Below are 14,349 nucleotides of genomic sequence, written 5' to 3'. Positions count from 1 at the left end.
ACCAGAAAAAACATATTTGGAAAAAACGGTGTTATTAGACAAGCCGGAGTTACCAACTCCTTAAAAAATCATCGTTGTCGATGTACATTTCAAATTTTTTCAGAAGAGGAACGTTTGAGAGTTTTTCAACATTTATGGAACCTCGGTTCCTTTGATCTCCAGACCAGCTTTTTGAAAAGTTGTATGAAAATCCCTGTCCCTCGCAGGTCTGCGATAACAGTAAAAAATCGCCGAGTTTGTAAGATTTTTATCTTGAAAACGCTCGACATAATTTATAAAAGATTCAACAATATTTATCAAAAAAAGGACAGAATTTAGGAATAGCTCCGATCGACAAACGCGATAAACACATTTCTTCAAACAAAACACTGCAAGATACACTTGAACACGTCAAGCGACATATCGCAACGTTCCCAAGATACAGCAGCCACTATTCTAAATCGACAAATCCCCAAAGGCAATTTTGAAATTCGGTTTTGAATATTCTCAAGCTTTATAAACTTTATTGTGAGGCCTGTCAAATCGAAGATCGAGAACCTGTAAAAGGAAGTTTTTAAAGACACATTTTCAACACTAATATCGTATTCGGTTTAAACACTCGAAAGTGTTGCACAATCCTCGCCACGACGTGACTGAAATTGCCGAAAATCAATTTATTCAATTCATCAAAACTTTATGAAGGATTTATCAACGTAATTTATATTTGTAAATTTAATTTATCGGCCTTAGCGGTGAAAAAAGATGTCCTTTTAAGTAGGGACATCTAAAGATTATGAAATTTTTTACATAGGTGGATAGAAGGTTAGATGAAATGAAAGATGTTGAAAATGAACGAGTACAATTTATTTAAAAGCATATCATCACATATCAAATTTTTGTTCATCAAAACAACATTGAAATAATTTTTTTCATTATTTTTCCTTTAAAGTGCAATAAAAACCCTACGTTTTAAGTACAAAATATTTTTATTTCGTTTACATAGCTTCGAGATAGACCTGTTTTAATGCGTCCAGATTCATCGTGATCCATGCTTTAATACGACATTTTTCGATCCACCGTTTAACCTTAAATAACTTTTCGTTCTGAGAATAGCGTCCATTGTGTCAACACTCAGACGATTACGAACTTTGGTTTTATTGACATTTACTTGCGAGAAAATGTGCTCAACCACTGCTGACGAGTGGAGGATTATAATCAGATATTTAATTATTTGTAGCAAATTTGGAAATCTAATTGATCCATCGTGTGCTTCCCAGTAAGGAACTCCTATCGGCAGCTTAATAAAGGCTAACTTTTAACTTATTTGGTATAAAGTTTTCAATAAACTGGATGAAAGCAAATGTAGAAACTTTCAGTTTTTAAAAGTCAAAAATTTTTACAAATCTGTACAAAATTTTGAAAATCTGTAATCTGTTCGTATCAGGCGCGGTCCTATGGGGGGAGGGGGGGGGGGTTTGTGATCGGGGTGATCACCCCAAGCGGCAAAAAACCGTTACAAAATACCAATAAATGCTCGAATTTCTATAATAACTTTGAACTTTCCCTAGTAGATGTGCTTTTGAATTTTCAAAAATTTTCCACTCCGTGGGGGAGTTTAATTTGCGAAAAAAAATTTCTTACACTTATGCACTTTTTTATGCAAATTTATATCACATATGGTGTTAATAAAAAGAAGCATCACATATGACGGAATTTTCAGTGCGAATAGATTCTACATTTGAAGATTTTGATCCAATGGATTCTGAGATATAGAATGCCGAATTTCGATGTATATCGGCTTCGATTTCTTCGCGGTCAATAATGCGTTAAGAACAAATTTTGAGTAGGGGAGAGTGGGGTATCGTGGGCCATGGGGAAACGTGGGCCACTTTTAATATCTCAGATGTGTGTTGAGATAAAAATCTCAAACCAACTGTCATCGTCGTCGCTTTGCGTGAGCATATATTCCTATATGTTGTTTACTGAAATACGCATCATATGCTTCTTTAATTTATCAAGCTAAAAAAAGTTAGAAAAATTTACTTACATAATTAAAAAAACACCCGCTAATTTCATCGATGAGGAACCTAAAGTGCATAACAAAAATATGCTCATACGCTTATGATCTTAGTTTTGTCATGATCTTTCACATGGAAAAGGAATTTTTGATGAAACATCAATAAGTCACACAAACGCAACCAATTTGCAAATCATAGCTGGTGGGGAATCGTGGGCCACACATTTTGGATCACCTATATTTTTATGTTTTATACACATTCAGAACTTAAAATACGTAGATAGGTATTTGTAAAGTTTTCTTATGCCAAATGAAAAGTTATGAAAAATATTTTGTCCATCCTATATAAGAAATTTTGCCAAAACATTCGCGAGCCAGGATTTGGAATCTATGCGATCATACACAGCTCTCTTTTTTATTTCATCATCTGAAATTGCTTTAAAATAACGAAATGAATTAGGAAATCACAGTTTTGGATCAACTCATAAACTTTGCATGTTATTTGGTCAATTTGGATTTGGAGGCCCACGATTCCCCACCATTTTTCAAAATTAAAAAAATATTACTTTTTTTCAAACAGTCAGAATTTGGGGAAAATAACTTATTAAAAATTTAAAAAAAATACCTTATGATTCCCTGTAAAATGTAGAAGACCATACCATTTTTTATTTTCATTTTATCTTTTCTAATAAAGAAGTTATGGAACAACGAAAAAAAATGGCCCATGATTCCCCACTCTCCCATACTGATATCGACTACATACCGTAAACTGGGGGAACTTTGATCACTTTTTTCATTTATTTTAGAATATTTTGGAAGAGGTTGCTTTTTCGTAATACCTAAAAGCTTTAAAACCCTTCCTGAAGTGAGGAGTTTTAAACACGATCATGGATTGCAGTAAATTCAAACAACATTTGTGATCATAATTAAATGTTTGTTACAAAACCAGGTTTCCAGTTTCGGGGTAACTTTGATCACTATGGTTTTTACGTATTTCAACATCTTCAAATTTATTGTTTTGATGTCATTAAGCACAGAAGGCTCAAAACATCGATAACAGTAATTTTTTGTTTGGACTCAATTGAGTTTTTCAACATTTTCTTTCAAAAACAAATATACACGAAAGATGAACAATGTTGCTGCATACATTTAGGGGCAAAAATTATAAACATTTCTTAATATGTTTTGGCCTCGAAAACAAATAAAATTTTACCTTCATGCAATTCCCCAAGTCCTCGCACTGTTCCCACGTTCTTTTTTTCTTCAAACTTTACCATTTGACAGGGTTTTTAGCCATTTTTCCTATACAGGCTTTTTCATGGAAAATGACCGTTTTTTTTCAATGTCCAAAAATTATGATCAAATGACCATAAAAATAATACTTAAACTTAGCCTAAACCAAGAAAAATAGTTGAACTTTCACATTAAACAATCCATTTACTCCTTAATGCTTAAATTTGATCAGGAGAGATGTTTGTTTGTGAGCCTTCAAAAAACCAGATATTTTAAGATTTTAAAATTATATTTTAAGTAATATAAAAAATCTCCTAATAAAAACCAAATTTAGCTTATTTGTAACTCAATTTACAGGCTTTCAAATGTAGTAAACAGTTTTCAGATATTTTAACTTAATTCTTCGTTAATTATGAATATCTGCAAAAATTTCATGTTGATCAAAGTTACCCCGCTGATCAAAGTACCCCCAGTTTACGGTACTTAGTTTTTCCATTTACTGAGTAAATTAAAGCGATTGGAAAACATGGTTTTATCCGATTTTAGAGCAAAGTACATTTATGAGTTTTAAGACTTTTAAAAACAAAAAACAATTTCTTTCAAATTTGCATTTAAAACACCTGAACACCCCTCATTTTAAAGGTGTGTGTGTGTAGAATGTTGCTCCTATTTTGATTTTGGAATTCACTCTTCAGTTGTCAAAATGCAGCCAAGGAAGAAGAGCAGCGTATCAAAATTTTGCTCGCGCATCGCGAAAATCCGAGCTACTCGCACGCAAAGCTGGCAAAACCGCTAAAAGTTGCCAAATCAACAGTTGAAAATGTAATTAAAGTGTTTGGGGAACGTTTGTCGACAGCCAGGAAGTTTGGATCGGGGGGAAATCGAAAACTGGAAGCCAAAATGGCCGGTAGTTTCAAGCGAAACCCTAACCTCTCTCTCCGAGATGCCGGAAATAAGCTGGGTGTATCGTCTACAACCGTGCATCGAGCCAAAAAACGAGCCGGACTATCGACTTACAAGAAGGTACTGACTCCAAATCGCAATGATAAACAAAATACGACGGCCAAAGCGCGATCCCGGAAGCTGTACACGACGATGCTGACGAAGTTTGACTGCGTGGTAATGGACGACGAAACCTACGTCAAAGCCGACTACAAGCAGCTTCCGGGACAGGAGTTTTATACGGCAAAAGGAAGGGGAAAGGTAGCAGATATTTTCAAGCACATGAAACTGTCAAAGTTCGCGAAGAAATATCTGGTTTGGCAAGCTATCTGTACCTGAGGCTTGAAAAGCAGCATTTTCAAAGCTTCCGGGGCTGTCAACCAAGAAATTTACGTGAAAGAGTGTTTGAATAAACGTCTGCTGCCTTTCCTGAAGAAACACGGTTGTTCCGTACCCGGATTTGGCATCTTGCCATTACAGTAAAAAGGCCATGGAGTGGTACGCCACCAACAACGTGCAGGTGGTTCCCAAGGACAAGAACCCTCCCAACACGAATGCTGCGAATGCTCGATTTAGTTTTCACGAATGACGTTAAAAATATTAACATTTTTGAACCACCGATGCCTTTACTTGACGTCGATATGCATCATCCTCCTATTATGATGTCGATTTTATGCGAATCAGACTCTCAATCCTGACCACCGGATGAATTTTATTTTGACTTCAAACGTTGCGATTTTGAATCGCTCAACGAATCCTTGGCTGCAATAAATTGGCAAAACATTTTAGTTGGCTCAACCGATCACGTGGTGGGAATTTTTTACGACGCATTGAACGGAATTTTCCGAGATGTTATTCCAATGAAAAAACGGAGTACTCGTTCTGCATCCCGTCAACCTTGGTCGAATCCTGAACTCCGTAACCTGCGTAACCGGCTTCGAAAGGTAAGGAAAAGGATCAACAACGGCGATAGCATGGATCGCTTAAACGAATTACGTGACTTAGAGAGCGCCTATAACTCTTTGCATGTGACGAGTTTTTGCGAATACATGAATCGCATTCAAGACAACGCTCGCTCCGACCCCGCATCGTTTTGGTCTTATATAAGACAACGGAAGGGTAACCAGGGAGTACATCAAGTCATCAGCTTCAACGATACCACCGCCGAGACTCCGTATGCTGCTGCAAATCTATTCTCGTCTTTCTTTCAGAGCGTGTTAAGTAATAACTCACCACATTTGTCTGAATCATACTTGAGTAGTTTGCAGAGTCACGATTTCAACCTGGGTATGCTGAGATTTTCCTCGAATGATGTTTTTCGTAAGATGGCTGCACTGGATGAATCGAAAGGACCTGGACCGGACGGCATTCCACCACTCTTGGTTAAAAAATGTGCTGCTTCTCTTTCCGCACCAATTTCTATCATCTTCAACAAATCGTTGGAGGAGGCTGTATTTCCTGGGACCTGGAAAATTGCCTCGATAACCCCAATTCATAAAGCAGGAAACATGAATAGAGCAGAAAATTATCGAGGAATTTGAATTCTGAGCTGTTTTCCGGAAGTTTTTGAGAGCCTCGTTTACGATGTGTTGTATCAAACTGTGCAACATACCATCTCTGAAGATCAACATGGGTTCATGAAACGTAGATCAACGACCACCAATCTCATGACGTACGTTTCGAAATTAGTTGGCAGGCTAGATAAAGGTAAACAAGTCGTTGCCGTATATGTAGACCTGAGTAAAGCCTTCGATAAGGTACCGCATGATTTGACTGTAGAAAAAAATGCGGCGATTGGGGTTTCCGGACTGGCTCTGCAACTGGATTAACTCGTACCTCGCAGCTCGAACTGCTTTCGTACGACTGGGCTCTGTTAACTCGTCTCCGTTTCAAATAACCTCGGGAGTGCCCCAGGGGAGTCATCTGGGACCTCTGATATTTCTCCTCTTCATAAACGATTTGAATACTATTCTTGAGTCGGAAAAACTGATGTACGCCGATGATCTCAAAATTTTCCGAACAATCTCCTCGTTAGTCGATTGCTGCGCTCTCCAAAAGGACATTGACTGTCTTCTCACTTGGTGTAATCAGAACGGTATGGCTCCCAATATAACCAAATGTACTACCATTACGTTCACTCGACAACGAAGGCCTATTAGTTTTGAGTACAACATGTCAACGACTATCCTGAATCGCACATCGGTCGTCAAAGACCTTGGTATTACTTTGGACAGCAAGCTCAGTTTTTCTCAGCATATTTCCACGACAGTAGCCAAAGGTTTTTCGGTTCTTGGCTTCATACGACGGAACACGCAGTATTTCAGTGATTTCTATAGTCTGAACTCGTTGTATTGTGCTCTTGTGCGCAGCATTCTAGAATTTGGAGTGCAAATTTGGGCACCATATCAGGCGGTACAATCAAAGAAAATCGAGAAAGTACAACGATGCTTCGTCAGATACGCATTACGTCAGCTACCATGGAACAACGGATTTGAGCTCCCGCCTTACGAACAACGGTGCTTACTACTAAATCTACCGACGCTGGAATCAAGGCGCGTTTTCCTACAACGCCTCTTCATTTACGACATCATTCAGAATAACGTGGATTGTCCGGAATTGTTGTCGCTCCTGCCGTTTAATGCTCCTTTAAGAACGACCCGGTCGCAGGAATTGTTAAGACTTTCTCACCGACGAACTCTATATGGTCAGAACAATCCTTTAGATGTATGTTGTGCAAAATTCAACGAAATTGCTAGTGAATTTGATTTTAATTTGTCGAAATCTGTGTTTAAATCTAGGATAAGTTAGTTTAATCTCTGTAAATAATATGAAGCATCTGCAAAGATTGTTAAATAAAAAAAAAAGAAAAAACACGCCAGAGCTCCGCCCAATTGAGAAATACTGGGCTATTGTCAAGCGGAACCTAAAGAAGACCAAAAAAACTGCTAAGGACGAGCAGCAGTTCAAGGCAAACTGGCTTTCTACGGCGAAGAAGGTGGACAAGGTGGCTGTACAAAATCTGATTGCAAGAGTTAAGTGTAAGGCCCGGCAATTCGGATTTGGAAAAGCGGAAGCTTAACTGAATATTTTTCCTGAATTTATACTAATTAAACTTGAAAAAGAAATTTAATTTTAGTTTTTAAATAAACGATTTCATCGATTTACACGCGATTTCCCTTGACCAAATTTTGACCGTATCACCCTTTAGATCATTATTAGGACTTTTAAACTGAATCCAATTTGGAAATCGATTTTTTTCTGAAGATCGCATAATCCGCATTTATAGATAACTAGCTGACCCGGTAAACTTTTACCATCGATTTTTTTGAAAATCGTACAAAATTGTACGGCTTGTGTCCCATTTGAAGTTGATTTAGTATGGAGACCCCCCTTCCATAAAAAGTGAGATTCTTGAAACTATTATACAAACCATCTCTGACCCGAAAAACCCTCGGATACCAAATTTTACTTCATTCCTACCGACCGTTCATTCGTAATGGTGTTACAAAGAAATCGCCTCCAATTTTATATATAAGAATGTGAAGAAGAGATAATTTTGTATGGGGACCCCTCTTCCATAAAAAGTGAGACTCTTGAAACTATTATACAAACCATCTCTGACCCGAAAAACCCTCGGATACCAAATTTTACTTCATTCCCACCGACCGTTTATTCGTAATGGTGTTACAAAGAAAACGCCTCCATTTTTATATATATGATTGTACCCATAAAATTCTACATAAAAACTATAGTAAAAAGGTTGCGTTTATATATAATCTTAACCGCAGAACGAAAACAATTAACTTTTTTTTCCAAAACCATGAAATCAGTTACTAATCCTCAGCATCATAGGGTACGCCAGAATATCGTTGAATCTCGGCATCTGAAATTGATTTGGTTTTGTTGTGCTGGGATGCGCATTTCACACTGATGTATATATGGCGCATAATAATAACTCAATCATACACCGACCTCATGAGGCAGCGCTAGAACGTCACGGTTGACGTATCTTCACAAAACCGCCATTGATATGCGTATAGAACGGGTTTTTCCCATCCGAAAGCTCACTCAGCAGCAGAACAACAATTCCCAGCAAGAGAAAACCGGAATGAGAATTACCAGACACCATCAGATTTACCAAACACGACAAATATAATATGTATATTAGGCAGGGTAAAGCATTCAGTCAGGGTCGCCAAAAGTAATTCACCAGAACGAAATGTCTTTTTTCCGGAAAAATGCTTCTAAGTGATGAACCATATGCGGGTTCTAGGTTAATGCCAAACGATCTCTGTAAAATGGATCACTCTTCGATTTTTTGTACTCACTTTTTATATGACGACTCCAGGTGATAATGTTTAATTTTCAGTTCTTCGGCTTTACAATTCCAACCCACATAGCTTTCCCCGATAAGTAAATATACAGATAACTTCGATCTAGGAATAACCTAACTTAACTTTTGATATGAAATTGAAATGTAAATAAAAAAAATCGAATAACCACGCACGATCGTTACGAACCTATTCGGTCAGATTGTTTTGATCGACTAAGCTCATGCGGTGAGTGCTCAAACAGAAGTAGCAAAAAACTAAAAAGGAAAAACAGAAACAGCTGTGCTCGTGATCGTGAAAGCTCACTCACCTACACTGCTGCGCAAAATGGGAATAAAAATGTGAACAAGAATAGCATAAGCAAGAAGACAGTAACAGAAAATCCCATCGCTATTTTATACTGTATTTGTTTTTACCACTCGTGGAGTGTCCCACCGTTCCCGATAAAAACAAACAAAAATCGTCGCCAGTGTATTGCTACCTCGCTCACTCACACGCTCTCTCGCAACACTGACAAAATTTTCGGGGCAACACCGCCCGATGGCAGTGCAACACCAGGTCAAATCTAGTGCAACACTGTCCGAATAAACAAACAGTTTGACAGCACCTAGTGGTGCACCAGTGCAACACTAGTGCAACACTCGGCATAAACAAATACGGTATTAGATAAGCCCATCAATCACAGCAATGTTTACAAACAGGGACGAACTGCATTGAGTAAATTAGTGTACAGGATGTCGTCGGGAACTATTTTCTGTTTCAATGAAGATTCCCTTCTTTACATCTCATATATTCCTATAGTCGTTGACTTTCCAAAACGTTTTTGTTTGAGTATTTTTGTATATTTACTAAGAAGATCCAGTGAAATCTTCAAAGACACTTTTTGAATTCAAAATTTAACAATACACTGGATTCTTTTTTATTAAACGTTTTTTTAACGACTTTTACGAAAAAAATTTTTTGACCGGAATGGCGACTAAGAGACCCTGTGGAAGATCCAGAACAACCGTAGCAGAAAACAATATCCAAAACCAATTTTTGAGCTTCCAAATTTCATCAAGATCACTTCAGAATAGTCAAAAAATTCTAGAACTAGGATAACAATGTGTTATAGCTAAAATTTCGTGAATTTTTTAACGTAACGTCTTCATTCAATATGGTTAAACTTGCTCAAGAGTTTGGAATGTTCAGTTTGTTTTATTTTAGCATGCATTAAGTTTTTTTTAAGGAAATAGAAAACATTTCTAAAAAACTAATTTTAGACTCAAATAAGAAAAACATAATCTAACAGACTCTTGAACAAACTGAAAGATTTTAACCATCGATGAAAGTTTTTTTTTGTTTCGATTATAGTCGTTTAACCATCTTTATGGCATTCGCGACTTTATCAACGTTGCAGTTGGTGGATCGTTATTGGAAAACTATTCGATACAACTGTGTTCGATGTTTACTCTTGGGCTCGAACTCGCGGACATCGGCTCAGAAGACAACAGACTTGCCAACTGAGCTATATCACAAGCCCATCGATGAAAGTGAATTCCATATTATGTTCCTTAAAATTTCATTATAAATATTTAGCTCCTAGCTTTAAAGATTTAAGGACATATTTTCTAAAGCTACGATTGAACCCTATTTTTTCTCGCTGAAAATTTTACAGATGATTTGTTTCATTATTTCAAACAACTTTCGTTTTACGAAAAACTGAATAGATGCAAAATTTGTTTGACAACTTTTTCAAAAATTTCATAACACAGAGGCTAAGAAACTTGACTTAAGGGAGCAGTAGGGTCTAACACTTTCAAAAAATCGATTTTTTATTTTTTTCATTTTCTTACTGTAAAACATTTCAAAAATGTTGTGTCAAATTTTCAAGTCAATCGAAGCAAAACTGTAGAAATTATAGGCCTTTATCTCCTCTAATTTAATACTGCAAGAATGCAAAAGCAGAAACTTCAAACGCGTTTTTCTTGAAAGCACATTTTTAAAGTCAGTGGACATCGTCATTTGAAAACTATACTTCACCGATTCTTTTCAAATTTGGAACATATTTTCTACATATAAAATACCAAACCCCAACGATTTTCTTTTTTTTACTTTGGAGAGATTTTACAGATAAAAAATGGCGGTTTTTTTCGTCAAAAATCGTAGTACGTTTCGTTCGAAAAGAATCCAGAATAATTGAAAAAAAAAACATTATGTATATTATTAACTACCATAAAAAAAATTCTGGTATTATTCATTTCATACTCGTTTGAATATAAAAGAACGTGTTTATGTTGAGTTTTCGTCTGCATATTTTATTGATTTTTATTCAAGCGAATCAGTTCAATTTTGATGTAAAAATTTAATTTTTAACCCAACGTTACGGTGTTCTATAACACCTTAATCAGGGATCCGGTGTAGAAAATTTGAGATTTCTGTCTGTCTGTATGTTTGTCTGTTTCCTATAGACTCGGAAAATACTGAACCGAATTGCGTGGAACTTGGCCGGTGCTAGTATTGAAGGCAGGGGAAGGTACCTATTATGGTTTGAGATCCCTCCCTCTCTTATGAAGGAGGGGAGGGGCCTCCCAAACAAAAGACATATGTTTGCAAAACTCGAGAACCAATTAAGCAAATGGTATCGAATTTGGCATGTGGTGGTTTTCGGATACGAGAAATGTTTCTAAGAATATTAGATACCCTCTCTCTCCTTTTAGTGGGGGGATAGAAAGGGGGAGGGGGCTAACCTTACAATTTTTTACATAACTCGAGAACTAATCAAGATATTGGAACCAAATACGGCATGGGAGGGCATTTGAACACAAGAAATGTTTCTATGGTTATTTTTTACCCCACCCTTTTTCAGTGGGTATTTAGGCGGGGGGGGGGGGGGAGGGCTTCTATACATTTTTAACTTTTTTTGTTTTGATTATAGTTGTTTTACCATCTTTGTGGTATTCGCGACTTCACGAAGAAGAAAGTATAGTAGTATCAACAATTTTCCACTTGTATTCAATCATATTTCTGATTGATTCTCGACCAACTATAAATATTCAAATTTAAACTGTGTGATATTGTGTGTTCGACGATATATTTAATAGATTTAATTTTGTATAAGTGTATGATAGATTTTACGCGCTCAAAAATGAACAAAATAGATTCAACTATAAACCTTCTGTTGATTTTTCGCATTCAACAATAATTATAGTTGGTTCAACTAGTCTGGTATAGTTGTTTTATCAGAGATTCTATTAAATTTTTATGATTGATTTGTTTAGTTGAACAATAGATATTTAAGATACATCTAATGTTTATATTAGAAGTCATCGTATATATTGTTGATTTTTTTCTATAGCCTGTTGCAATGAAGTATTCCTATGCTTTTTTCATTGTTGTATTCATTTGCAATTGATAAAATTTTCTGATTCGAACTACCAGACACTGGCCTTCGGTGATCCGCTTTACATATACAGGATTACATGCTACATCTGACGTGATTACACCTAAATCACATCGTCGTTTGTATAGCATTTTTCTAGTTTATCTGAAATTCAATTAAACAAAAAAGGATTAAAAATATCGAGTTTAAAAAATAAATGGTATTTTTTACCTTTTTGGCTTTCTTACGGAAAGGCATAGCGAACGGTCAGTTGGGGATATCATTAATTAAGGGTCCAAGACCCCACTTTATAGGTACCAATCGACTCAGCTCGACGAGTTACGATGATGCCCGTCAATTTGTATGTTCCATAAAAACGTTCTTAACACATTAACTCCTATTCTAGGTTTCACGATTTTGATGAATTTAGTATCAAAAAATTGCATTTTTTTTCCTGTAGGACATATTTCAAAACCAAAAAAAAAACAAAATTGTTTAAAAATTTTCTATTCCATAGAACATATCATGCTTACGTTGGCTCCAAAAAAGGTAGCCATTTGCTCAGCAGCAGTAGCCAGCAATCGCTAAATTAATTACAAAGGCGATCAAAAATTTGACAAAAATTTCATAAAACAGCAGAGAATCGATCCCACGCCATCTAGCATGAGAGTTTAGGAGGTTAACCCCTTGACCACTAGTGCGCGTCGAAAAATGTGGCTCTCAAACTTTAACAGTTTGAATTATTTAACTCGTTGAATATAAGTTCGTTTATCCTCCAAAAACGTACTGGGCACCTTTTTTTATATTAAACTCAATATAATTTTTGCTATCGATTTTCTTTAATCATAATCTTTTTTATAGATTAATAATATATAATTCAGAAATAAGGAATCCATTATTGTGTCATTTATTTCCAAAGATAATTGACACTCTGTAAGAAAGCCTCCAATCCACTGATAAGTGTATTAAATCGGGTTTTAGTTCCGTACCTTGTTTCCCTGAGCTAAAATAATTGAAACAACTGTCGTCTTTTTTCTCCGTGTTTATATAAAAAGTTTGCCAGATCGCCCGGTTTTATCCGGGTTTGCCCGGATATTTAATACAAAATTTGGGAACAGTACGGTCCGGCCCGTTTGCCCGAATTTCATTAAAAATCTGTCGATAAGTTTTAATTAAAAATTTTTTTGTTTTAATTTTCTTGATTTTTGCTCAGTAATGTCTGGGTTTTAAGAAAATTTGCTTCGATATTGCCAGATTTATGGTCGTCAATCTTGAAATCAAATGCCCGGATTTTGCCAGGTTTTCATATAAAATTGCCCGGTTTGTCCGGCCCGGATACGTGCTGAAAAAATTCTGGCAACCTTATTATATAAATGTTGCAGTTGTCGGGCAGTTATTGAAAAACTTATCCGGTACAACTGTGTTAGATGTTTGAACTCACGGATATCGACTAAAGAAGCAACAAGCGGCGTGCAGGAAAGCGGGCGGAGTGTGGAGGCGAAGGATGAACCACGAGCTCGCGCGAAACCAGTATCCAGAAGTTGACGAAAGCTGGACGGATACGCTGACAGGACATGTTTCGAGATGAGTAAATTTCAAATTTCTGAAATTATATTCAAAATTAAAAAAATGTCACTTTCTGGATTCTCGAATGCTTCTTATCTTACATTGCGCTTTCTTCTGGTTCTTTTTGAGTATTTATTGTTAATGTTTTCCAGTTGTGATAGTCAATTTTTTAATTTTTATTTTCGAGAGTCCCTTCAAAGAACTGGTAGTTTATTCCAAAACCCATTAATTTAAAAACCGGTCAAACCCTAATTACTAAATAACAACCATTTTTTCCACTGTTGATAATGGAATACTTTCAATGGCAAACACTTAAAGTGATCGCTTCCGGTGAAGCGATGGAAATTAGATAACAAATGACCGTGAATTCTTTTGAAGCATTTTTGTGGCATGACGAATAACCGAGACTCGTTTTCGCAACATTTGAATTTTTTTTTCAGGATGAATTCATGCAATTCAATACTCGGGGTGCTGAAACGCAAAAAAGTGTATGTGATTGGAATAAATCGAAACGGTTTTTCTTCCTAATGATTAATGATCATTTTTTTTATCTATTGCTGTATTGTCACGTAAATAAGTTGTGAATCCTTCAAAATAAGACTTAATTAGTTTAGTTTCACGAACCGAAACGAAAAGACATGTTAACAATGCCTTCAAATCACTCAACAGTAGAGCGTTTGAGTCAAAAGATGGCAAGATAAGTATTTGACCAAATTAGCATTCCTAAAACCCTCTACTCGAAACAATCACAAGTTACAGTATGACCCATAAAAAATGCGAATGACGTAAACAATGCAGAAGTACAACATACGTCATATCGGGAAAATGCACACAAAGAAGATAGAGACCAGCAAGGTGGCTGAAATCACAGAAAAATCTGAAATTTCTCAGAGTTTTGAGCAAATTTTTAACACAGAATC

General features: G+C 36.2%; 1 protein-coding gene across 1 annotated transcript in view; it reads right to left on the bottom strand.

The window, feature by feature from the left end:
• Positions 1-8,722, bottom strand: part of LOC129745329 (serine protease inhibitor 28Dc-like) — a 28,063-nt gene extending 19,341 nt beyond the window's left edge. Inside the window, exon 1 of the mRNA XM_055738331.1 lies at positions 8,500-8,722. The gene's annotated coding sequence lies outside the window, so the exon portion shown is untranslated. The remainder of the gene's footprint in view (positions 1-8,499) is intronic.
• Between the last annotated feature and the right edge of the window lie 5,627 nt (positions 8,723-14,349).

This window comes from Uranotaenia lowii, chromosome 2 (genome assembly GCF_029784155.1).
Source record: "Uranotaenia lowii strain MFRU-FL chromosome 2, ASM2978415v1, whole genome shotgun sequence".
Classification (NCBI taxonomy): Eukaryota; Metazoa; Arthropoda; class Insecta; order Diptera; family Culicidae; genus Uranotaenia; species Uranotaenia lowii.
This window is presented reverse-complemented; position numbering and strand designations above follow the sequence as displayed.